The sequence below is a fragment of the Camponotus vicinus genome, unplaced genomic scaffold (assembly GCF_025532165.1).
Source record: "Camponotus vicinus isolate PSW18456_S1 unplaced genomic scaffold, iyCamVici1.0 SCAF_4, whole genome shotgun sequence".
NCBI lineage: Eukaryota > Metazoa > Arthropoda > Insecta > Hymenoptera > Formicidae > Camponotus > Camponotus vicinus.
In genome coordinates this window covers 8,759,027-8,786,836 of record NW_028141976.1, presented here as the reverse complement: position 1 = coordinate 8,786,836, position 27,810 = coordinate 8,759,027, and the positions used below count along the sequence as shown (strand labels likewise).

At 31.8% G+C, this 27,810-nt stretch overlaps 2 pseudogenes across 2 annotated transcripts in view; one reads left to right on the top strand and one right to left on the bottom strand.

Annotated features, from left to right (window-relative positions):
- The window catches only part of LOC145970596 (protein kinase C and casein kinase substrate in neurons protein 1-like), a 200,698-nt pseudogene that overhangs the window by 87,466 nt on the left and 85,422 nt on the right, over positions 1–27,810 (bottom strand). The window lies entirely within an intron of this gene.
- The window catches only part of LOC145970595 (protein kinase C and casein kinase substrate in neurons protein 1-like), a 35,594-nt pseudogene continuing 9,420 nt past the window's right edge, over positions 1,637–27,810 (top strand). Inside the window, exons 1-2 of the transcript XR_014438550.1 lie at positions 1,637–1,887; positions 27,105–27,496. The product of XR_014438550.1 is annotated as a protein kinase C and casein kinase substrate in neurons protein 1-like (transcript). The remainder of the gene's footprint in view (positions 1,888–27,104; positions 27,497–27,810) is intronic.

Sequence of the window (27,810 nt, the reverse complement as noted above, 5' to 3'; positions counted from 1 at the left end):
GGTTGATAAACTGTTATGTATGTTCACTCTCATTTTCGTCACATCTTTAAACGTGTCGCAGATTCAAATTACCGTTAGATAATACGCGTAAGTACCGACCTTGGTTATAGTCTGATGAGTACCAGCAGTTTTGCAGCGACATACTGCATAAAAAACACTAATAAATATGTACAATTAAGCGATATTATCGTGTCGTGCTTGTTACCTACATAAATTGGCCGAGTTCATTATCCTCTTCTGTCCCTTTCGCTTGCTCTCTCTCTTTCTCTCTCTGATTCTTATTTACATTTTTATAAACGATACATATATATATATATATATATATATATATATATATATATATATAATATCGTAATATATCATAATATCTATTCTACACAAAATAATATAATAAATAACCATAAAAGAAAAGATATTTTAAACATTATAAGTGTAAATATTTATAAGCGAATAATTAAAAAATACAGAGAAATACAAAAGTTTATAATCTCCGTTTTCTAGTTGCGATAAAATTGAAACAAGATCATTGAGAGATATCATTTATAATTAGAACATTCTCTGCGATTTTTAAACGAGACATCCTCGAGAATTGTTTGCCTTGACTGAAGTTATAATTCCATGCATATATGCACTTTCAGTAGTCGCGCACCTCGACAGAGGCATAATTAGCACTATATGTAAATAAGTTCTGACGAATGAATTCTTACGTAAGCCTTCTGTTCGTCTTATTATGTCGACCTTGGACAGTGACCATCCTCGTGAAAGTACATTGATTTGTCATTCTTATTTTTTACTAGAAATCATTAACATAAATAGCTCATTGACTTTAGAATGGCCTCATATAATCGATTAATAATAACACTTATAGTTGTGAAAACGAAATACTCTCCTCTTTTCAAGAAAAACATATGTGAAGAAAATATTTTTATATTGTGTCATAATTTATTAAACTATTTTTTTATATTTTTCTTTACATATTTATTTATACTAATTCATATTTTAACTTAGTATAATATCGAGTTATGATCTTATCATCGACCGTGTTATATTTGTTGTATAGTATATCTATACAATTAACATTTCGATTAATCATATAGTATTACATATAATATATAATTATATCATTAGTAATTTATCATCTTGCATTAAAATAATTTTTCCATAATAATCTTGTCATTAGCTGTTATACTTGTTGTGTATCCATATAATTAACATTTCAAATGACCATATATATTATATATAATATATCATGCATTATTAATTTATCATCTGTCATTAAAATAATTTTTTATATAATATGATAGAGAATTCACTTTCTAAAAGTTCTAACACCTTTCTGAAAATATTATTTATAACAAAATGCATGCGAATGGCCCAAAGTGCTAAAAAATTGAAACTACGCTAGCATCGTGCAAATAAAAATACACACGACACAGTAATGAGAATAATCTCGAGATTAAACTGTTAATGATGAAAAACTGCTCCGGAATAATTCGATTATCCCCGTTTGCGATGGAGGAGTTAACAGTGTTTCTCGTCTCGGCGCAGAGCGCTACCTGTTATAGTGGCGTGTCGCGTAATAACAGGTATTTTTTCTCACGGTCATTCAGCTGCGTCCTCAGTTACGAGCGCGTCACGAGCCTTCTTCTACATCAGTCCGTGTCCGACCATCGTGTCGCGTGGATCGCACGTCCGACCTGTGCAAGGGAACCGCGATTTATTTATAAATCCGTACGGAACGTGGCATCCGGGTTTTCTCCCAGCCGCTTTTATCCAAGTGGTGCGCGTATCACGTCGGTGCGTAGCTGTGGTTGTGCCTGTGTATCAGTGAAATCGAAAAAAGCATCCTGTTGGACGAGCTGCATCGTTCAACCATGCGTTACCAAGGTAGGAAGTCTGCGTCGCTAGTCGAACTGGTTCGCGTTTTTTTTTCTTTTTTTCTTTTTAGGGAAGCTTACTTCAATAAAGCTTGCGTTGAAGCTCTAAGTTAAAACTTCCGAGTCAGCTTATAAAAATTGAGAAACTAATGGAACGTTCGTCGTCATGCGTCAGCTTTCGATTCTAATTCCGACTCGACATCCGCTCCGATCCGAGCGGAAATAACGAAGTTCGGAATTATAATCTTGATCTTGGTCGATCGCGTTTATTTCAACGAAATATTTCCGAATTTTCTTTTTATATATTTTTTTTAATTATTTCCGAAATTTCCAGTTTCAAATCTTAAATCTAAAATTGAAGACTGAAGTTGTTGATGGGTCTGGACTGGATCTACACCCGCTCAAGATGTTCAATTGATGTATCCTTATTGCTGTTTAAACCTATGCTAACTTTAAAGCAGTGCAAATTTCGAACCATATATGATGTTCGATGTAGATGGAAAGTCACGGGCGCAAGAGGTTCATCTGCGGAACGCAAACTCATTTAAAAAATATACTACATGCGGTTCATTAGTGCGTGTCGTAGCTTAAGAGTGTCTGGTGTTAAGTGCAATCGGGAATACCTCTACAAGGTCACGAAGCGCTTGCGTCGTCTCTTCTACGCGGCAATTCCTTGAATAATTAATAGGGAGTGGATTATATATGGGGAACTCATTAAATTTCATCGCCGTGGATCGCTTTTAACAATTCATGCTCCCATAAACATCAAAACTTACATTATTATTAAAACATTATTATCAAATTCGCATAATCACATTGGGCTTTAATTTTTCACGCTCGTGCACCTTTACTCGCGCATTAATTCTTCACATATAGATAGAAATACTCAAAGTGGTGTGTGTATATACATATATATGAACATTAAATTGGCTGACCTTAAGAAACGCTAAACATGGAGTTCCCTTGCACGCATCTATCAGTGCGAGTCAGTCACGGACACGCTTCGCTGCGGGCGACATCCTGTGGACTTGTGTGCGTCGTTATCGTGCGAATATATATGCGCGAATTTGTTTTCGTATCACCTTCGATAATGCTAGATTTCATTTTAATCAAATTGTGAAATGTTGACAAAATTTCGATTTGAAGTTGAGTCCTACTAGAATCCTCAGAATGTTCAAAATAAAAAAATTGCGCAAAACAGGAGAAATACTGTTAATTAATGTTGTCCGCACACAAATATTCCGCTTATAGCCAAATATTTAAATATATCAGGCATTAATGAAATCATGTAATTTAGAAATTTAAAGTTGAAAAAATTGCTGATTAAAAATAATCGGGTACTTTTCATTAAAGCCGAAAAATTATATAAATAAATATCGAGGTTGAAATATCATTCAAATAATTTTAGAAATATCAAAAGCTAATGAGACAGATGGAATGTCATTTCATCTCGCATTCACTTTTGTGCGTGCAATGAAAGAATGTCTCTTAATTGGCATATTTCGGGAAACGTAAAAAATTGTTGAGCTTCCCATGGTTATACATGCGGTTGCGCGCCTTTTTTTTTAAATCTACGCAAACATTTTTGCGTAATACGCAAAAACCTGGTGGACCGTATATTGTTCCCTGTGTAAACGTGTTACAAACTATGCGTTTCGCGTATGTGTGCGTGAACACACATTCACGCTCGAAGGATCTCGCCCTTTTCTCTCTTCTCCCTTCGCGGATACCTACCTACAATGTACAATCTATACTTATACACATGCAATCGCTGCTATTTAGAAACTAACGGATCTTTTGTGGTACTCACAAAAGCAGAGAACTATTTTCCTCCCTAGTCATTTCTTACTTTTTAAAAGGTATCGACCGAAGGAAAATTTCTAAAAACTGTCTGAAATCCTCGAAATGATTTTTTAATTCTTAAATACGCTTAAATGTACTTAATTTTAAATGGAATATTTTTATATGTATTATTTAATCATTTGTTCGTAACTCGATAAATTTAATTTGTTAAATAATTTATTCAGACAGAAAATTACGATTTTCATTATTAAGATTAAGAGTATACAGATTTTTGTCCATTAAACTATTCGTATGCACTCATTGTAAAATTATTTAAAGTATTCGAGAATTATTCATCGAGCAGGTATTTTTAGCGCAAATTAGGTCGCACGATTTAATCGATGTCACGTTACATCCCGTACTTGGCCATTATTAACCTTGGCTCGCCTCGTTCAGAAACTAATTCGATCATGGCTCATGGAATTGCATTAGCGAGGGTTCGAATGTACGCTTATCGCATGAGGGAGCATAATCAACAACGTCCACGACGAAAATTTTAACGAGCATCTTTTTTCTTAGTTACCGACAATGAGAGAATTGTACAATAAAATAATTTAACAATTTACTTTCATTATACCTAATTATTGCACTGATTCTAATTAAACTTGCGTGGCAAGATAACCACGTTCTCTTTCTTCTCGACGAGATCCTTATTTATCTTTGTATCAAATAATTAATATAATAATAATATATAATAATTAATATATTAATATTAATATTATATATAATAATTAATAATTAATAATTGGATAATATGTAATAATTAAAAGTAATTAAATGCTCTATATAATTTTGTTTTTGTAAATTTTTTGTAAATGAAATTATTATCACTAGAATGAAAGGGATTAAATATTTTTACAATTTATTTGGTTCCTTTTTTTTAAATAGAGACAATTTTGTATCGCGTCGCGAGACCTGAAAATATAATTTATAAACAACAGAGAGTTGCTATCAATCTACATGTCACGATCCAATGTCAATAGATGCTGAAATTCGTCGGCCTCTTTACGCTCCACATATTTCAAAACCCCTTCTTCCGTCACCCTACTTGCTACTCTCATCCGTTTCCCCGTCTTTCTCGATGTTCTAGTCGAGATACTCTGTAAAGGAAAAATACGAAGCACTTAACGGGGTAGATATTGCATACCTTGTAAAACTTATCTTCTGTTAAATTTGCTCAATAATTCATATGACAAAATTAGCAGAGTCGTGGTAAAAAAAATTGATGCAACGATGACCAAACTTTCCATACAATATACAAGTTGCACCTATATCAAACTATTAAACAATATAAAATATAATGTTAAAATATATGCAGAATATCTGGAATGGAGTAACGTATCGTGAGAAAAGATATATCTCCATAACTTGTTATGATCGTAGATATCGCAGTGACGGAATTTTTTTCGCGAAAAAAGATGCTTAGCACCTGATACGGCACGGATCTATGACGTGCAATATAATATGCTTAAATCCTGAGAAAGATACTGATGCGATAGCTTCCCGATCGCGTGTCATATAGCGGGATTGTGTGTCGAGCGAGACACGAGAGAAAGTAGGTGGTTTCATCCGATCGATAACGAAGTCCCTCTCTTCGTAAGACTGTCTTTTGTATCCGTAAAATCAATCTTTCAAATTGAAAAGAAACTGCATGCAACCGTGCCACATCTTGCCATCTTCTACGTATGTACACGCATCACCGCTTTTATTTATTAACGTGCTCTGCCAAAGCTCAAGTAGGCTAAACTATACTTTAGAATAATTCATATACATTATATCTTTTCGATATTTTTCGGATATAATTTTAAAAATGTTTTTCAAAAATTTTTTTAAAATGTCACATTTTTAAAAAAGGCTAAATTATAGAAATCTGGAAAAGATTTGAAGAATCAAATCATAATTCTCTTTATATAATTATTAATTATAAAAAATTATGCAATCAAATTGGAAGCAACATATTTTAAGTTAAGAATATACAGCCCTTATAACCGTTTTGAATTTTAAATATTTTAATTATATTAATATGAAACAATAAATAATGATCAAAGATTGGCAAGATGGATTAATTTAAATAAATTTTTTAAAATTTTTTATCGCAACTGTTATTGCAACTCTTATTAACACTTTATTAAAACATAACATTATAATAATGAATTTCAAAATTTGGAATTTTTACAAAATTATTCAATCTATAAAAATTACTATTATTAATTAAATTTAATCTATATAAATTATTTAATTTATATATTCGATAAAAAATATTTTATATTGTATTTGTTATTTTATTTCATTGTCAACTTTTCTACTCAAAGTCTGCTGAGATTAGAGGAAACCAGACTGCTGAATTTTTCAATCATATCCCTGATAAATGTTTGAATTTCGGCTTTGCGAAGTTGATCTTCAGATTCGAGCCTTTCATCCTCCTTAACGTGAATAATCTCGATCTGGAAGAGCCTTTAAGGATCGTACAGGTGGATTAACATGCTTCGCTTGAAGGCCAATGGGAGCAACTCCGACTAATTGCATCTTCACGATCATTCTGCATGAATTTCTGCACTCCAACGACGGAGAAGAGCACCTCCAACATCTCACGTAATAGAAGACCGACCGTTCCGACGTTCGTTAAAGTGCAAAATAAAGCATTTAGGCGATTATAAGGGCTATACAGGTTCTTTATAATATTTTAAAAATATGCTATAGGCATACGGTTTGCATATGCTTAACTTAATACGCGTGCTTTTTCCAATTTGGTTAGTTATGTGCACAATTTTCGATGATATCGATCTTTAATGATCATAAAAAAATCTGATTGTTGATATTTTTCAAGAGAGAGGTTCCAAGTTTTCAATTAAAAATCTTGTTTGAAAATGTGAGTTTTTCTTGAAAATACTAAATAATGTCCCAAAAATTCTATCAGAAAAATCTCATGGTTAAAATCGATAATTAAAATCTTAATAAAATAAAAAAATTATTGGCCATTTCTTTTCTAATATAAACATCAACTTAGCATATAACTCTCATATTTTGAACAATTTATTTTTAATTGCCAAAACATTTGTAGTAGCATTTCTTGTAGCTTAAATTGTTGAAAATATTTTGATATGATAAAGATCGAATAAATATTTTATTAAATTGAAAGAATTACTTAAAATGTCGCCAAGTTTCGACTTATTGATTTATTAAAATATTGAAATATCTAACCGCGCGAAAATCTTTTATTATAATTTCATAAATTTTATTAGTTAAATGCATTTTCATATTAATCGTAAAACCTGTAAAATTATTCATTTTTAAAGTTTATTTTATCCAAGTAACTTATTATATCATTTTCTTTCAAATATTGCCACTTTCAACATTCTGAGTCATTATTCTGATAATTACATTTAACTTATATGTATAATTTTAAATTTATTTCTTTTTTAAAGAGATGAAGTACTCCACAAGTACTGCATTTTGTGTTATCATATTCTTTGAAATATTTTTGTACATCTAACTATACATTTAATAAATCTTCTTTACGTTGACATCGTATCTGGCACCATAGATCATATATTTATACATATATATATATATATACATATACATATATAGGGGCGGCGTGTGGCTGAGTAAGCAGTAAAGCTCTTGCCTGCCATAGGAAGAGTCGCTGGTTCAAGTCCCGCTAAGGCCATACATATATATATATATATATATATATATATATATATATATGTATATATGTCTTAGCCATAGCCCTGCTTACATGTATTATTAGCATTTAACCTTTAATTCTGATTTCGATTACATTATTGACTTTGCTTTCATAAATTTTTGACGATTCGTAAAACGTTACCTGAAAAAATAAATGAGAAGTAATGCGTTTATGATGAGTAATTATTGCATTAATTTTCGTTGTAACATTAATGCAGGTTTGCGGTTAGCTTAACTTTTCGGCATATATATATATATATATATATATATATATATATATATATATATATGTGTATGGCCTTTGCAACTTTTTTGTTTATTCAAACAAAAAAGTTGCAAAGAATATGAAAGCTGATATGAAAAAAGAATAAATTGTATAAAAATGTTTAACTTTTGTGTATAAATATATATATTAATATATAATTATACCTGCTTAAAACATTTTTTAACTTTTACAATTGCTACTTTTACAGTTTGCTAATCTACAGCTCATAATCTTATCTTAATAATTACAAAATTAATAATTACAAAAAAAATTACATAATTGTAAATATGTGTTAGAATAAATATTAGTATTAGTAGAAACTGCTTTTCAATTTCTGCAGGATATTTTTGAATTAGCAAAAATTAATTCGTTAAACATAAATCATCGGATCAATGAATATAAATTAATCGAATATTGTAACAAGCTTTTTTAAGTTCATTGAAATAATTATAAATTAAACAGATGCAATATTATGCTTACATATAAAAATGTCATTTTATTCATTACCAAATTATCAAATATCAAGTTACATCAATATTTTATATTCATTATAATTAATTCATGTCATCAATAAATTATATGAAACCTAATATCGGTTATTATTTAAATATTTGTCCACACAATACGTTTGATAAATTATTTTTATAAAATCAATAATAGATCATGTCATATAATATGTAATGTTACTTTAATTCTTTGTCGATGTTTGATAAGTGGAGTTAATTGAAAGAAGAAGATATAAACAATCGATATAATTATAAATTTGTGTTACATTAATGCAGGCTCATGCTTAGTTAGACTTTTCTGTCGATTTTGTCTACTGCTTTCCCCACTTCTTTTATTTCATAGTTTCTCTAGACTTCTCGCGGAAACGAAAGACGCTCGAGTTCAGAAATGATTATAGTTATAAATCGTTCGACACATATTTCTTACACTTTTTATTCTTTCTAAAGTTATTATAATTATAATATTAATTATTATAAAATTAGAACACTAGAAACAAAATGGAAAATATATTAATTGTATATATATGTACGATTAACAATTGTGTTTCATTTTAGTGTTACTTTTGACTTTATAATAATAATAATAATAATAATAATAATAATCATAACAATAATAACTCTGTAAACTCTGTAAATGTATAGAGCAATTAAACTGTAATTTATAATTTTTACCGCCCTGACTCGAGCGTCTTACGTTTCGCAAGCAGTCTACGTGCTATGAAATAAAAGAAATAGGGATGGCAATAAGTAAAATCGGCCGAAAAGTTAAGCTAACCGCAAACCTGCATTAATGTTACAACGAAAATTAATACAATAATTACTCATCATAAACGCATTACTTCTCACTTATTTTTTCAGGTAATGTTTTACGAATCGTCAAATTTATGAAAGCAAAGTCAATAATGTAATCGAAATCAGAATTAAAGGTTAAATGCTAATACAGTAGCAGGGCGAAGCGTGGCACAGTAGGCAGCGCACTAGCCTGCAAAGCCAAAAGTCCCGGGTTCGATTCCCGGTAATACATGCAGCGATAATGGAAATTAGAATTAAAGGTTAAATGCTAATACATACATGGGGTGATTCAAAATAACTCCCTTGTCCCTGAAATGACACATTCTTGAATCAATTCTAAGACGATTTTTCCTTTGGCAAAATTTCGTCCAAAGCTTAGTTTTTGAATCACTGTCGAATAATAACTGTTGGCGATTAAAAATCACTCGATGAAAGAAACTCGCGTCGTCGCGTCGTATAGTAACGTGTCCGCGCGTGTTTCTTTCATCGAGTGATTTTTAATCGCCAACAGTTATTATTCGACAGTGATTAATAGTGATTAGTGATAGAGTCATTAGTAAATTTCTCGTCTCATCGAGTGAGTAAATAAATGTGATTACGTTAAAGTTTATAAAAGAATACAGTTCATGAAAGAAGAAAGAGAGAGAGAGAGAGAGACAGACAGAGAGAGAGAGAGAGACAGACAGACAGACAGACAGATAGACAGAGAGAGAATGTATGTGTTTGCATGTGTGTCTGTATGTGTATAGCGACCAGCTGATCGCAGCAGGCGCCCCGCGTAAGCACCCGCGTCTGACGGTGAATCGCGCCACCCATGCCTGCCTCTTATATTCGACCCGTCATACGTTAACTACTTCCTTTAATAATTCAAAAACTAAGCTTTGGACGAAATTTTGCCAAAGGAAAAATCGTCTTAGAATTGATTCAAGAATGTGTCATTTCAGGGACAAGGGGGTTATTTTGAATCATCCTGTATAGCAGGGCGAAGCTTGGCATTTATACGCATTTCTTGCGATTTGTTTGATCCATTGTTGTAATAATTTCCATTTTCCTTTGGTAATTCCATGCTTTTGTTTCAAGTGTGTAGTCATTATCGTTGAAGCTTCTAGCAGTGTTTCTTTTTTGATATCGGGATCATCATCAATAGATATTTTGTGATGACAAAATTTGCATTTTACTTCTGGATTGAGCATATCATTTGAAAAACTATGTATTTACAAAAGAGTTTCGATTTTTATTTTATAAGATTGTTTTATGTTACGTAAGATTGTTTATGTATTAAAAACGCAAGATATATAATTGTAGGTACATCAAAATGTTAGAATTCTTTCGAGGGGTCAACTATCATTGAGAAAATGTACAGTGATTGCCATTTTTGGCAGTACAATACATTTTATTGCTAACATTGCTATTGTATTGCTTTTGTATCGTTAGTAATGCTTTTGTATTTTTGGTATTCCTATTATTATTTTATTATCAATATTGCCAGTACTGCTGCAGAATTAAAAAATATTTCTAATGCATATTACTTTTTGTCTTATATTGCTAGTATGATTTCAATTCATATTTTTCTAAAACATGAATTTCCTAAAATTATTTACTGTACTGCGGCAATATATTCCTGATGAAATGTACAATGATCGCCAATAGTTGATCCCTCGGAAGAAACGCTTTAAAAAAAGTATTATCGAACACGCTATCGAGAGATCGTTCTTTTCGGAACAGGCGGCATCTTACATAAAGTGCCGTGTATAATAGAGGAAAATATGTTTAAAATGCACTGCATTCGTATCTACACAATGTTCGACCCCTTCTCCTCCTCCTTTATTCTTAATATCTGTACTGCAAGAAAATACCTCGTCCATTTATTTCGATTCAACCGCAACTTTGTCGACTAGCACGACTCGCATTCCAATTACGAAAATTATCATCGGACTCACGCGAAAATCTCCATTGTATGCTTGGTGAATAATTTTCGAGCTTCCCGAGAATTGACCATGCGCCAGCAAATTTTTAATCTTCTCCCGTTCGTGTCCCCGATCGATCGCGAATAGTACGGATAGAACAATGCATTGCAACGTTTCGCAGAGAGATGCATAAATATCTAGAAACAGACTCGATGGGTTTCAATAGTTGCACGTCTGAATAATTTACTTTATCGTTTGTAAAGATTGTTAACGATCAAAAATATAGTAAAAAAATTATACATATTGTGTCACGATTATAATTATTATAGCTAAAATGCTCGTAATTATTATTTTAAAAAATATTGCACGAACAATTTATGAGAAAATATATATTTCCCAAGTTTTTCGGAAAAGTCAATGTGATTGCAGAAAAGCTCGTGTCGACAACGATAAAGCGCATAAAGGGATGTTTGTGACATTTGCCACAGTCTGTTCCTACCGAAGCGCGAAATGACGCCGACGTTTCTACTAATACAATGAACAAAGCGTGGCACGACCTACATTTGAGACTCGATTTTCAAGTTCAAAATAGCGAGTGCAAACTTGTTGTTCGCTACTATAAGTACATAAATACAGCTATCATTTCGATCAGATATATCGATTAAATAAAAGACGCACCATACTGATAAGATTCAAGATCAAGATCCCAACTTTCGACGTAGTTTTGACTTATTGTTAGTTAATACTTTAATCTCTCTCACTTTATAAGTTAACATTTAAATAACGGTCACATTTTTTTTGTTCTCTGACGTGTAACATTAAAATATATCGATTAAAATATACCAGAGCGGCAGAAAAAGTCCACAAAGATCGATCTGTTTTCATTGATTTTACATTTTCTTAATTCAAGTTGTCCTACTTAAAATAACCATAAGTTGTTTAATTAATGGGACTCGTATTAACCTAGATCTTGGACGTAAATTTGCGGATGTAATTGTGTAAACTGTAATATTAGGTATCGTTGGTCAAGCTGTCGTTGTCCTGCCAACGGGCAGCCCATCGTCGTTATGATTCACTGTCGGTTGCAGACATCCTTCATCGTCCTGAAACCACGTCACGGGCCGGATCGTTATCTCCGCATGGAGCATCGCAATTGTTTCACGTTCGATTATTGGAAAATGTGATACTGGGCGCGCACCAATGAAGCAAAACTGTTTAATTAGCCATCTGGTTATAATGACTAAATGAGATCGCGGCGGTTTTACATTTTCATAGAAATTAATTTTGGAATCGTATAAAACGTCTCGAAGCAAAAAAAAATTTAAAGTTGAATTATTTAATTCGTTACCTCGTTATAACGGTCAATTAAATATATAGGCTGAAACTTGGGGGAGGACCTTTTAATTATTAAAACTGGAAATGAACGGAATGTATCGCGCGAACATGTGAATGAACGTTCCGCTTGACATTGTCGAGACGATTTAAAAACATGAATTATTTCATTCGCTACGATAATGGTACAGTTCCACTTCGATTTAACGCTAATTTTAAAAGAGTGTGACTAAGCAAAACCTGTATTCGTCACTTTACTATGATTTGATTATGCAAACGCGCAATGCACTTCGCGATTGCGATTTAAGAAGCTAATAAATCATTGAATCAACCAACGAAGCAAGTGAAAAAAATATGCAAGTGTAAAATATCTTTATTTCCGATGCTCAATGCGAAACTGATGACTTTCTATCTGATGACTAGCATTCGTCCTTGTCTAACGTCAACTTACTTATTGCCATTGCTAGATAAATGACCAGTCGCGAGAGACTAATCACGAATTTATGACGATTTGATCAGTCAAACATCCAATCACAGCCAAAGAAATCGATATACTATATATGTTATTTTATGTAACAATAGTATAAGATTTTATGAAACGGAATAAAAAACGTATAACATCTTCATTCGCGATTGTTGACCGGTAGTTTGTTCAGTTCAAAGACATCATCGTGGTTACAAGAAGAGACTCAGACCACACGTAATATATGTGTATACTTTGAATAACATATATCGCGGTTGAAACGTCGCCAAAAGAGCTTTATTTCTCTGAACACATAATCGTATCTCTTTTCAAAGCATCCTAAACAGTCAGCCAGTCTCGAGAATCAATCGAGGACTTTGCACTGGAAACTAATTTGCAGTGGAGTTCGCGATAGAAAACTGCGCTTCTCGAAGTTTGCAAGCCAGCAAATCGTTGAAATCGACAATCTCATTTGAAACAAGATGCGAGAGTGTCTGTGAAGCTGGCACGACAATCTACGAATTTTAAAAAAATACTAAGAGTTCTGATAGCACTTTTCATAGTTCTATAGTTCCTGATAAAAATTAAAAAAAGTTCCGCATTCCTTATATTAAAAAATCGAAATCGAAAAAATGTCGTGCTAACTTCGCGAATCTAGCACGACACTCTTCCCTCTAAAGTACCAAAACGCGTTGAATATTATGATTTTTAGCAAGAGTTCCCGATAGTTCTGTTCAAGTTCAGCCTATATATGCAATTTCAGATCGATATTTCAAAAATTAATAATTTTTAAACAATTTTTAAAATTCTCGCCCGGCACGACATTCTCCCTCTAAAGTACTAAATCGCGTTGAAAATTATTATTTCTAATAACAGTTCTCGATAGTTCTGCTACAGTTCAGCCTATATATCCAAATTCAGACCGATATTTCAATAATTAATAATTTTTTATGAATTTTTAATGTCCTCGATCAGCACGACACTTAGTAAAAATGTGTCGTGCTGATGACTTTCCGTAGTTTTAATGGCAGTTCTCGACAGTTCTATAACAATTCTGTTCTTTAAAAATATTTTTACGCAGAGTTCCGACCGTTTAATATTTTTTAAACAATTTTTTATTATTACCCAGCACGACATTCTCCCTCTAAAGTACTAAAATGCGTTGAAAATTATTATTTTTAGCAAGAGTTCCCGATAGTTCTGCTATAGTTCAACCTATATATGCAATTTCGGATCGATATTTCAATAATTAATAAATTTTTATGAATTTTAATGTCCTCGATCAGCACGACACTTAGTAAAAATGTGTCGTGCTGATGACTTTCCGTAGATTTAACGGCAGTTCTCGACAGTTCTATAACAATTCTATTCCTTAAAAATATATTTACGCAGAGTTCCGACCGTTTAATATTTTTTAAACAATTTTTTATTATTACCCAGCACGACATTCTCCCTCTAAAGTACTAAAATGCGTTGAAAATTATTATTTTTAGCAAGAGTTCCCGATAGTTCTGCTATAGTTCAGCCTATATATCCAAATTAAACATTTATTAAAAATTCTTAATTGTTAGAATATCGATCCGAAATTGCATATATAGGCTGAACTATAGCAGAACTATCGGAAACTCTTGCTAAAAATAATAATATTCAACGCATTTTAGTACTTTAGAGGGAAAATGTCGTGCTGGGTAATAATAAAAAATTGTTTAAAAAATATTAAACGGTCCGAACTCTGCGTAAAAATATTATTAAAGAACAGAATTGTTATAGAACTGTCGAGAACTGCCGTTAAAACTACGGAAAGTCATCAGCACGACACATTTTTACTAAGTGTCGTGCTGATCGAGGACATTAAAAATTCATAAAAAATTATTAATTATTGAAATATCGATCCGAAATTGCATATATAGGCTGAACTATAGCAGAACTATCGGGAACTCTTGCTAAAAATAATAATTTTCAACGCATTTTAGTACTTTAGAGAGAGAATGTCGTGCTGGGTAATAATAAAAAATTGTTTAAAAAATATTAAACGGTTGGAACTCTGCGTAAATATATTTTTAAAGAACAGAATTGTTATAGAACTGTCGAGAACTGCCGTTAAAACTACGGAAAGTCATCAGCACGACACATTTTTACTAAGTGTCGTGCTGATCGAGGACATTAAAAATTCATAAAAAATTATTAATTATTGAAATATCGATCCGAAATTGCATATATAGGCTGAACTATAGCAGAACTATCGAGAACTGTGGTTAGAAATAATAATTTTCAACGCGGTTTAGTACTTTAGAGGGAGAATGTCGTGCTGGGTAATAATAAAAAATTGTTTAAAAAATATTAAACGGTCGGAACTCTGCGTTAATATATTTTTAAAGAACAGAATTGTTATAGAACTGTCGAGAACTGCCGTTAAAACTACGGAAAGTCATCAGCACGACACATTTTTACTAAGTGTCGTGCTGATCGAGGACATTAAAAATTCATAAAAAATTATTAATTATTGAAATATCGATCCGAAATTGCATATATAGGCTGAACTATAGCAGAACTATCGAGAACTGTGGTTAGAAATAATAATTTTCAACGCGGTTTAGTACTTTAGAGGGAGAATGTCGTGCTGGGTAATAATAAAAAATTGTTTAAAAAATATTAAACGGTCGGAACTCTGCGTTAATATATTTTTAAAGAACAGAATTGTTATAGAACTGTCGAGAACTGCCGTTAAAACTACGGAAAGTCATCAGCACGACACATTTTTACTAAGTGTCGTGCTGATCGAGGACATTAAAAATTCATAAAAAATTATTAATTATTGAAATATCGATCCGAAATTGCATATATAGGCTGAACTATAGCAGAACTATCGGGAACTCTTGCTAAAAATAATAATTTTCAACGCATTTTAGTACTTTAGAGGGAGAATGTCGTGCTGGGTAATAATAAAAAATTGTTTAAAAAATATTAAACGGTCGGAACTCTGCGTAAATATATTTTTAAAGAACAGAATTGTTATAGAACTGTCGAGAACTGCCGTTAAAACTACGGAAAGTCATCAGCACGACACATTTTTACTAAGTGTCGTGCTGATCGAGGACATTAAGAATTCATAAAAAGTTATTAATTATTGAAATATCGGTCTGAATTTGGATATATAGGCTGAACTATAGCAGAACTATCGGGAACTCTTGCTAAAAATAATAATTTTCAACGCATTTTAGTACTTTAGAGGGAGAATGTCGTGCTGGGTAATAATAAAAAATTGTTTAAAAAATATTAAACGGTCGGAACTCTGCGTAAATATATTTTTAAAGAACAGAATTGTTATAGAACTGTCGAGAACTGCCGTTAAAACTACGGAAAGTCATCAGCACGACACATTTTTACTAAGTGTCGTGCTGATCGAGGACATTAAGAATTCATAAAAAGTTATTAATTATTGAAATATCGGTCTGAATTTGGATATATAGGCTGAACTATAGCAGAACTATCGGGAACTCTTGCTAAAAATAATAATTTTCAACGCATTTTAGTACTTTAGAGGGAGAATGTCGTGCTGGGTAATAATAAAAAATTGTTTAAAAAATATTAAACGGTCGGAACTCTGCGTAAAAATATTTTTAAAGAACAGAATTGTTATAGAACTGTCGAGAACTGCCGTTAAAACAACGGAAAGTCATCAGCACGACACATTTTTACTAAGTGTCGTGCTGATCGAGAACATTAAAAATTCATAAAAAATTATTAATTATTGAAATATCGATTCGAAATTGCTTATATAGGCTGAACTATAGCAGAACTATCGGGAACTCTTGCTAAAAATAATAATTTTCAACGCATTTTAGTACTTTAGAGGGAGAATGTCGTGCTGGGTAATAATAAAAAATTGTTTAAAAAATATTAAACGGTCGGAACTCTGCGTAAATATATTTTTAAAGAATAGAATTGTTATAGAACTGTCGAGAACTGCCGTTAAATCTACGGAAAGTCATCAGCACGACACATTTTTACTAAGTGTCGTGCTGATCGAGGACATTAAAATTCATAAAAATTTATTAATTATTGAAATATCGATCCGAAATTGCATATATAGGCTGAACTATAGCAGAACTATCGGGAACTCTTGCTAAAAATAATAATTTTCAACGCATTTTAGTACTTTAGAGGGAGAATGTCGTGCTGAGTAATAATAAAAAATTGTTTAAAAAATATTAAACGGTCGGAACTCTGCGTAAATATATTTTTAAAGAACAGAATTGTTATAGAACTGTCGAGAACTGCCGTTAAAACTACGGAAAGTCATCAGCACGACACATTTTTACTAAGTGTCGTGCTGATCGAGGACATTAAGAATTCATAAAAAGTTATTAATTATTGAAATATCGGTCTGAATTTGGATATATAGGCTGAACTATAGCAGAACTATCGGGAACTCTTGCTAAAAATAATAATTTTCAACGCATTTTAGTACTTTAGAGGGAGAATGTCGTGCTGGGTAATAATAAAAAATTGTTTAAAAAATATTAAACGGTCGGAACTCTGCGTAAAAATATTTTTAAAGAACAGAATTGTTATAGAACTGTCGAGAACTGCCGTTAAAACAACGGAAAGTCATCAGCACGACACATTTTTACTAAGTGTCGTGCTGATCGAGAACATTAAAAATTCATAAAAAATTATTAATTATTGAAATATCGATTCGAAATTGCATATATAGGCTGAACTATAGCAGAACTATCGGGAACTCTTGCTAAAAATAATAATTTTCAACGCATTTTAGTACTTTAGAGGGAGAATGTCGTGCTGGGTAATAATAAAAAATTGTTTAAAAAATATTAAACGGTCGGAACTCTGCGTAAATATATTTTTAAAGAACAGAATTGTTATAGAACTGTCGAGAACTGCCGTTAAAACTACGGAAAGTCATCAGCACGACACATTTTTACTAAGTGTCGTGCTGATCGAGGACATTAAGAATTCATAAAAAGTTATTAATTATTGAAATATCGGTCTGAATTTGGATATATAGGCTGAACTATAGCAGAACTATCGGGAACTCTTGCTAAAAATAATAATTTTCAACGCATTTTAGTACTTTAGAGGGAGAATGTCGTGCTGGGTAATAATAAAAAATTGTTTAAAAAATATTAAACGGTCGGAACTCTGCGTAAAAATATTTTTAAAGAACAGAATTGTTATAGAACTGTCGAGAACTGCCGTTAAAACAACGGAAAGTCATCAGCACGACACATTTTTACTAAGTGTCGTGCTGATCGAGAACATTAAAAATTCATAAAAAATTATTAATTATTGAAATATCGATTCGAAATTGCATATATAGGCTGAACTATAGCAGAACTATCGGGAACTCTTGCTAAAAATAATAATTTTCAACGCATTTTAGTACTTTAGAGGGAGAATGTCGTGCTGGGTAATAATAAAAAATTGTTTAAAAAATATTAAACGGTCGGAACTCTGCGTAAATATATTTTTAAAGAATAGAATTGTTATAGAACTGTCGAGAACTGCCGTTAAATCTACGGAAAGTCATCAGCACGACACATTTTTACTAAGTGTCGTGCTGATCGAGGACATTAAAATTCATAAAAATTTATTAATTATTGAAATATCGATCCGAAATTGCATATATAGGCTGAACTATAGCAGAACTATCGGGAACTCTTGCTAAAAATAATAATTTTCAACGCATTTTAGTACTTTAGAGGGAGAATGTCGTGCTGAGTAATAATAAAAAATTGTTTAAAAAATATTAAACGGTCGGAACTCTGCGTAAATATATTTTTAAAGAACAGAATTGTTATAGAACTGTCGAGAACTGCCGTTAAAACTACGGAAAGTCATCAGCACGACACATTTTTACTAAGTGTCGTGCTGATCGAGGACATTAAGAATTCATAAAAAGTTATTAATTATTGAAATATCGGTCTGAATTTCGATATATAGGCTGAACTATAGCAGAACTATCGGGAACTCTTGCTAAAAATAATAATTTTCTACGCATTTTAGTACTTTAGAGGGAGAATGTCGTGCTGGGTAATAATAAAAAATTGTTTAAAAAATATTAAACGGTCGGAACTCTGCGTAAAAATATTTTTAAAGAACAGAATTGTTATAGAACTGTCGAGAACTGCCGTTAAAACTACGGAAAGTCATCAGCACGACACATTTTTACTAAGTGTCGTGCTGATCGAGGACATTAAAAATTCATAAAAAATTATTAATTATTGAAATATCGGTCTGAATTTGGATATATAGGCTGAACTGTAGCAGAACTATCGAGAACTGTTATTAGAAATAATAATTTTCAACGCGGTTTAGTACTTTAGAGGGAGAATGTCGTGCCGGGCGAGAATTTTAAAAATTGTTTAAAAATTATTAATTTTTGAAATATCGATCTGAAATTGCATATATAGGCTGAACTTGAACAGAACTATCGGGAACTCTTGCTAAAAATCATAATATTCAACGCGTTTTGGTACTTTAGAGGGAAGAGTGTCGTGCTAGATTCGCGAAGTTAGCACGACATTTTTTAAATTTCGATTTTTTAATATAAGGAATGCGGAACTTTTTTTAATTTTTATCAGGAACTATAGAACTATGAAAAGTGCTATCAGAACTCTTAGTATTTTTTTAAAATTCGTAGATTGTCAGCTTCACAGACACGATGCGAGACGTGAAAGATATTTTAGAAAGATATATTAATATGAAAATAATTTTTGTATCAAAATATGTCGATGAGAATGATTTCTCTCGCACATACACACAATCGCAATCTTTTTTCTTTATAATTCCAATCCAGTTTAAATCTAGAATAGGAATTATTTTTGATGTCGAATATTGGTTGGATAAATAAAAGTAACAAACATCATTAATAAAAATTCGTCGAAAAATTATACAGAATTATTTAGGAAGATAATAACGAGATTTTTTTATATAAATAAGGCAAATGCAGCAGTTGTAGCAATAGATTAGAATAAATTAAATTCATGTATCAAAGATGATACAAAGCCTCATTCCCGAAGACACTTCGCGCGTATAACTCTGTCTATATATATGTATTCTTTCGTTGCAATCCGCCGTAAACGACGTTTTCCTTGTCTAACGTTGCTTATATATAAGGCCATTTATATTTCCTTAACTGCCATCTCCTCGGCATTGTCCTCGAAACACGCCATGGCACAAATTCCCATTCCGAGGTTTCTATTGGCCTCTCAGCTTCTGATCGTTGAGCGAACATTTACATTTTAATTCTCTTAGATAAATGCAAATCAACGATTTTATTTTTTACAACAAAGTTACCTCTGGACTTGTGCATTGTCATCTTTCAACTAACGTAACAGAAAACGTTATTTTTTATTATCGTCCAGATAGATGTATGAAATTTTAATTAGCTTTTATGAAAATAATTCTTTATATAATAAAGAGTAAAACTTTATCAGACGAATTGACAAAATTTCGAGGAAGTAATATTTTTACATTTTTTTCTATCGTATAGACAGCGATGTAAATTCTATTACCAGTAATTTTGAAACGAATGTAGGCATCGTTATTAAAGAAACTCTCAGTCGAAACGATAACTGCAACGCGATGACTCAAGCGTGACCACATCGGAGAACATGTCATTTGCCTGGATACATCGATGATCTGACTCTTATACGCAAGAATATCATTGTTATTACAGTGCGTCCGCGTGGCACATAGCTATTTATAAAACTATTCCGACATCATATTATTACATCGGATCAATAATAATCAATAATTACGTTGATCACTTAGGAATTGTAATCTTTAAACGATACCCGAAGCGAGAATGTCGCGTTGATATGCAATGATATTAATAATTGTAACCTGGCAAATCTCGCTATAAATGTATTAATAGCAGTGATGTAAATACAAGTCGAAGACGCGTGAAATTTGTAGGGTATCAGTTAAACTCGATAATAATCAGATCAAATATATATGATCAAGCGATATCCAAAGCAACCTCTCAATATAATAAAATATCTCTGCTTTCAAAAATATATGATTAATGCAATATTAACATATGTATATAATTTATGTAATTAATTGTTTTTTATGTGATATATCCGAGGGGTCAATCACCACTCAGAAAATGTACAGTGGTTGTCATTTTTGGCACAATACGTTTTATACAATACATTTTATTGCTAACATTGCTATTGTATTGCTTTTGTTAATAATGCTTTTGTATTTTTGGTATTCCTATTATTATTTTATTGTCAATATTAGCAGTACTGCCGCAGAAATAAAAAGTGTTTCTAATGCATATTACTTTTTGTCTTATATTGCTAATATTATTTCAATTCATATTTTTCTAAAACATGAATTTCCTAAAATTATATTTACTGTACTGCAGCAATATATTCCTGATGAAATGTACAATGATTGCCAGTGGTTGACCCCTCGAATATATCTTTTGTACATCGAGCATTGGATGAGGATAAAAATGTTATTGTAACACACATTCGATAATCATCAACCGTTATAAAATAACTCCGTTGCATTTTATAACAGTTACAAAGTGAGCCGAAATATAATGAACTCTATATATCCGAGACGCAACGTTAATTAAAATTATCATAACGAGGCTCTACTGTATCTTGTTCTACTTTTAAACTAGAGCGGCCGAAAATTTAATTAATGGAGAACCATGCCCGGAAAGAATAATTAATCGGTATCTTTATGATAAATAGTATTGTTATAATAACAACTGTCAAAAATAAAATATTTGGCTCATATAAATCACGTTCGACGAAGAAGCCCCAACGTAATCGTTCATTGATGTTACATATATAGAGTTTCATTGATATTTATGTATCGATAAATATAAAGAAGGGATGTATATAAATAATTTCTATAAAGAATTGCGCCATATATAATGCCCGTGCTATTTAGAGATTGTAAAGAGCGTCCTCTCATCGCTACATACGGTTAGTCACGTTTATATTTATTTACGGTATGACCTTTTATCTTATCGAGACACTTTTTTTCTCTTTTTTTTTTGTGCATGCTCGGTCACGAGACACGCTGATACTTTATCCAGAGCAGATGATGTCATCTGCAACCGAAATATTTCACAAAAACGCAATCACAGCGCAAAGTTCGTTTACCGAATGTTTGAAATTATTCGCGATTTCCATAGAAATGATTGCTCATCTGATCATCGAATAATGAATTTAACAAATTTTGACATATTGCGAAAATAATTTGAAATATAAACATTAATATAGATTTAATAATTTTTCATTGATCATTAAACATTAAACTTTTCATTGAACTATATAAGAGATTTTCATTTTTTTTTTTTTTTCAAAATTTTAGATATCGTTTACTGTACTATAATCTTTAAGCAACTGTTAACTGTAGAATATTCTTTAAGAAAAACTGTATTTTTATGTTTTAATATTTTATATAAAGTATATTATATAATTTATTATATGAGAACTAATTAATTAATTACATTTGTGTTTTCCTACATATTTATATATTTTTATTATATTATTATATTATATATTTTTATATATTATATTTTTATTGTACTTTCTTAATATTTTATTATTTTAAATAAAAAATATTATTTCAAAAAAATAACCAATGAGGAATGGAATTAATTTAGAAAAAGGAATTAAAGGATAGAATTGAGAAAATTAATAAAAAGATATGTAATGAAGGAAGAAAAGTTATGTTTTATTAATATTTCAACCACGTATAATGCACGTGCAGTTTTGCATCCCCGTAATGATGCATATATGAAACCTATGCAACTTTTAACAAGCGTGCACGTTCAAGGAGATATTCGGGAAGATATTATGTAGCACGTGTAAGATGCACCAGACACCCTTGCGACCGATAATAGTGACGTAACAAAACGAAGGCGTAATGATTCAGCATATCGCTCTCTTCTACGCGCGTCAGCGCAAAAGCAGGTCGTTCCACCATTTATCAAACAGTTCTTGTTAACTCGACATTTTTACTATTCAATTCACGAAAAGATTAATACAAGTATAAGCATGCAAAACAAACTGTACATCGCTAAAAATACGTAACAATATAATTTTCTATGGAATTGTTGAAAATTCTATTTATTTCTAAGGGAAAAAATATTCGTTTTGAGGAAAAATTTTTGTGAAAAAAATTTTCCTGATCTCTTAATGATCCAATGCACATGATTTTAACGATAATGCACGATTACGATTATTAAATTTAGAATTAAAGAGTGAGATGAACTAAATAAAATATAAGTGGCTACCATGGCATGATCTTGTTATTTATAAAAATGTAAACAGCACATTTTATGGCATCTGCACACGCAGCATTTTCCAACATTAGCATACTTTTGAAATGTCAACTGCACATACATTATCGCAATATCGCATATTCACACAATTCAGCATATTTTTTTTAAAGATTGAAGTTTATTCTATTTAACAAAAGTTATGTATATAAATATTTCTACATTATATTCACATTATAATTAATTATAAAGATTTAGAATTGATATTGATTTGTTAACAAGCGCATAATTTAATTGGATTAAATGCAAAATATTTAATATCTAATTTTTGTATAATATTTTTTTACATAAAGTAAAATATCAATTTTGATATATTAAAGCAAATAAGTAGAGATCACCCACATGTGCGCACGAGAAATTACATTGCAATAACATATCCGTTGCACTCCGATATCTTCAATCGTGTATCTATTTAATCTCTTTAAATACAACGCGTCTCTAACGTGTATCTGTATGTCTTCTAGTCGATATTAGAAGATCATTATATCTCAAGGAGCTCATCAGTCTTGTTTCACGGCCAGCACACGCGATCCCCTCGTCGATCTCTCACAATGCGCCGGCAAATCCTGCGGTTTTACATGGAAAAAAAAGCGTTAGCGACTAATCGTTCACGCTCATGGCGCCTTCCAGATCGCTCGCGATCCAGCTCGCCGAGCAACATTCCACGATCCGGAGCAACCGTTCCTAATCGGAGCGAAAGAAAGGGCTCGCTGTGGAAAATGCTGGTTTCAGCGCCATTTCGTACGCGAGACAGCTGTAAAGCAACGGCTCTCTTTCAGTTTCACCTGTTCGAGATGATGCCGAAAATTAAAGTCCGCTCCGGGGGCCTTGATGCGACCTTCCGCTCGATCTTTCGAGCTGGTCGATCATTCCCATGGGCTGGCTTGGCGGCATTCCTCGGCCCACGCCTCTTTACTCTCCTTCGTCATCTTCGTGTGATCTTCCTCTTTCTCTCCCTCTTTTTCTTTCTACAAGACTCCAAAAGTTCTTGTAGCTTATACATTATTTGTATGAATTCTGTTATAATAATTAATATATGAAATGCTGCATACATTGCGTAATTTTATATATAATCTTATTTTATTTATATATAGGATTATTAACACATCTGGTTTTATATGAGAAATGTTTGATTTTTGATAGAAATTTAAAAGAACATGCACAATTTCTTTAGTTACTCTAGTAAATACTTGAAAATACTATTAGAAAGATACGTAGTCTATTTAAAGGATACTATGTCTGTATATTTGAAAAACATAAATGCGAGTCTATGTAAATGATTGTGTGTGTGTATATATGTATTACGAGACAATTGAGAAATATATCATTCTCATAAGCATTCGCATTAAAATCTATGCAAATTAGTCTGGAGAACCATTAAACCTCTCGTCCACTGTTTCTTGCGCAGTGCCCATAATTCTCCGTAAATATTCATTAAATCAAAGCACTCTAGAATAATTCAAGAGAAATGACGATTTATATTATCTAGTCCAATAAAATTAATGTTAATCTTTAACCAAATAACAAGCAATATCGAATTGGCCGCAGAAATTAATTAAACAAATACATAAATTCGCGATTTTGAATGATATTAATGGATATAAATTATAGTGAAGTTGATTTAATATTTGTGACAAACAGGAATTTAATTATTAGTTAAGAAGAATAACAATAAAGTTTGTTTATCGAATTTTATTAGTCCTCTTATAATTATACAATTAATTTTCGTTAAGATTAATATTTATTATACGATCGTCCAATTTAGATCAAAAGTTAATTCTTACTCTATTGAATGATGACACTCTACTTTATTTTTATGTTTTCATTAAGTAAAGCACGAGAGGATGAGCTCAGAAACGAAGAAAAGACAACGGGTTTCAACCTTTTTCTCTTTTCTCTGTAAAAAAGTACCTAATGCACGGAACAACGGATCTCATACGTCCCTAGATTTCATTCTCATCGACTTTCACCGGAGAACTTTGGCTCAGCAAGGACGTTTCTTGACGTACAACTCACGAATACTTCCGTATCCACAAACGACTATTGTCTCATTATTAAACGTCGCTATCTGTTTCCTTTTTCATTCATTTACATGTGATCCCATAGCATGTGGCATTGTTCTTGCGTTTTCCAAAGAAGACAGTTTAACACATTTGTATAACAAGAACATTTTCAACAGGAATGCGTGTTTAAGAATAAGAATCTTGATGGCTACATCTAAGTTTATTTACAATAAGTGCAGATTTACACATATATTTCTTGTATCTTATATTAATAATTTTTTACAGTCCAATATCTTTTTATAATTCATGTAAGAATTGAAATATTGAAAATAAAAATATTACACAAAATTTAAAAAAAGGGAAATAAATTATAAATTTGGTTATCAAATTAAAATTATATACATACCAAATTAAAAATACATAAAATGTGAAGAACCTACGATGAGAATATTCATCTGATTTTTATACTTTTCCCCAGGAGATGTATTTCCTTGGACCGAACTGAAATGTTTCCCTAATTTATACTGTTAGAACGTAACAAGCGGTGCCAATATTGTTGGCCGTAAAACATCATCAGGCGATTCCGTAACCGTTGATGACCAGAATCGGAGAATGCAGGCTGGATGTGCACTGCATTTGCATATGAACGAGTACCGGCGCGACTAGTCCCGGCGAGCTATCGCATCTAATTGTTAGTTTGCTTGACCCAATCGAGAATCGCCGCACGCGCAGCATCGCACAGACACAATTTTCATTCTCTCTGTTGCGTGCCATCTAACAATAAAATCGCACTCTAAGAGTCTCGAGGTACTTAAGGAGAGTAATTCTTCTCTCTCGATTCGAGTTTTATTCAACGCTCGTTACTCGAGAAATAGGACAATTTTAAAGTTTATATCTTGACATTTAACATTAAATATATTATCTTAGAATTCTATTTTATATTATTTTAATTTTATCTCCTTTTTAATTGAAAATAAGATTATAGGTACCGTGGAAAATAAATATGTTAAATAACGCACATACATTTTATTGATTAATAAATATTGATATAAAAAAAATATAAAATATAAATATAAAGAAAAATTCATATAAAATCTTTCGAGGTGTTTTAAAGTTATTCTTAAGGGGGGAATTTGCAAATATTATGCATACTCGCATTGCGACGTGTCAGCACATATCTCGTCGCGCAGATTTGTGATGGCTTCGCAAATTGGGCCAATCGATGATCCAAACCGAGCCGTAATCCAATAACTCTGCCATACCCGTTCTAGCAAATATTCAACATTCCTGCATAGAAACGACTACCATGTCTGTTGCAGCTCGTAAATTCTTTCGTCGATAAACCGGAGAACCTGCAATTTCTTAGTATATAAAACAAATTGAGAAAAACAAGTTGCTATGTGCAGCGACAGATACATATAGGAAGAAATCATGGACAGAGATAAATTAGTTATCTTAAATTATTTTTGCAAATATTATATGTATATAATTGGAAGATGTTAGAAGATATAAAATTAGAACATGTTATTAGAAGATAACATATAATTATTATTATTTTAAAAACGAAGTCGTGTAAAAAACTGACATTAAGTAGATTAAAATTTAAATCTTTAAAGCAGAAAGAGAGAGAGAGAGAGAGAGAGAGTATATACATATATATATATTTGCAACGAATTCCTATGTTTCCCTGATCTAGGAGAAATATTGTTTAAATAAATAATCAAGTAAATGCTCAAATATCATACGCTACATAATATTACGCGACTAGTAACATCAGTAGCTTTTTAATTTCCGAGTTTTTAAATAATTAATTCCATTAATCTTCAAATGAATTTTTTGAAGATTTGGGCTTTATTTTTTTATCAAATAAGCTCTATGTAGTATATTTTATTTGCCTATTTGCTTATTTGCACAGAATAATAATGACTGTAATTTACTAAAAAGAACTTTTTAATTTTACGAAATTGAAAACTGTTAGTATAGAAGAATCTAAAAGTCAATACGGGCACAAAATTCTGCGCATTGTGAAGAGATAACATTTTTTCTTTTTATCGCTGTCTCTCTGACCGTCTATTATCCTTTCATTTTCAGATAAAGAAAATTTCTCGACTTAGGCTAAGATGTCACATCACAGCGACGACAACATGCTGATAGCGACGTCAGATTCCTTCTGGGAGCCGGGCAACTACAAGCGGACGACGAGGAGGATCGAGGATGGTCATAAACTCTGCGACAGTTTGATAGCGTTGGTCCAGGAAAGGGCAGAGATTGAAAAAAGCTATGCCAAGGCGCTCAAGAACTGGTCTAAGAATTGGAACGACAAGATCGAGAAAGGACCCGAATATGGTACAACCGAGGCAGCATGGAAAGGTGTTCTGGTAGAATCCGACAGACTTTGTGATCTTCACCTCAGGGTCAAAGAGAACCTCTGTAACGACATCGTCCAGCAAGTCAAGACGTGGCAGAAAGACACGTATCACAAGGTACGAGTAGTTGCGTCACTGATTCCCCCTTAAATACACAGAAATTTGGAGTCACGTACAAGGTTTTCATCTTTCTCCTAAAAACTTAGGGGATAAGATCGCTAGATTAGTACTTTTACTTTTTTTTTTGAACGATATATTTTTTTTAAATAAAATAATTGATGTAAAAATTCAACTTCAACTCAAAATTTTTGACATTTTGCTTTTTATACATTTGTGAAATATACAAATTAAAATTTATTTCTAGATGAGAAATTTATTCTTGTTACAATATCTTTGTCCATTATAATCAATTTTATGGATGGAAGATTTAA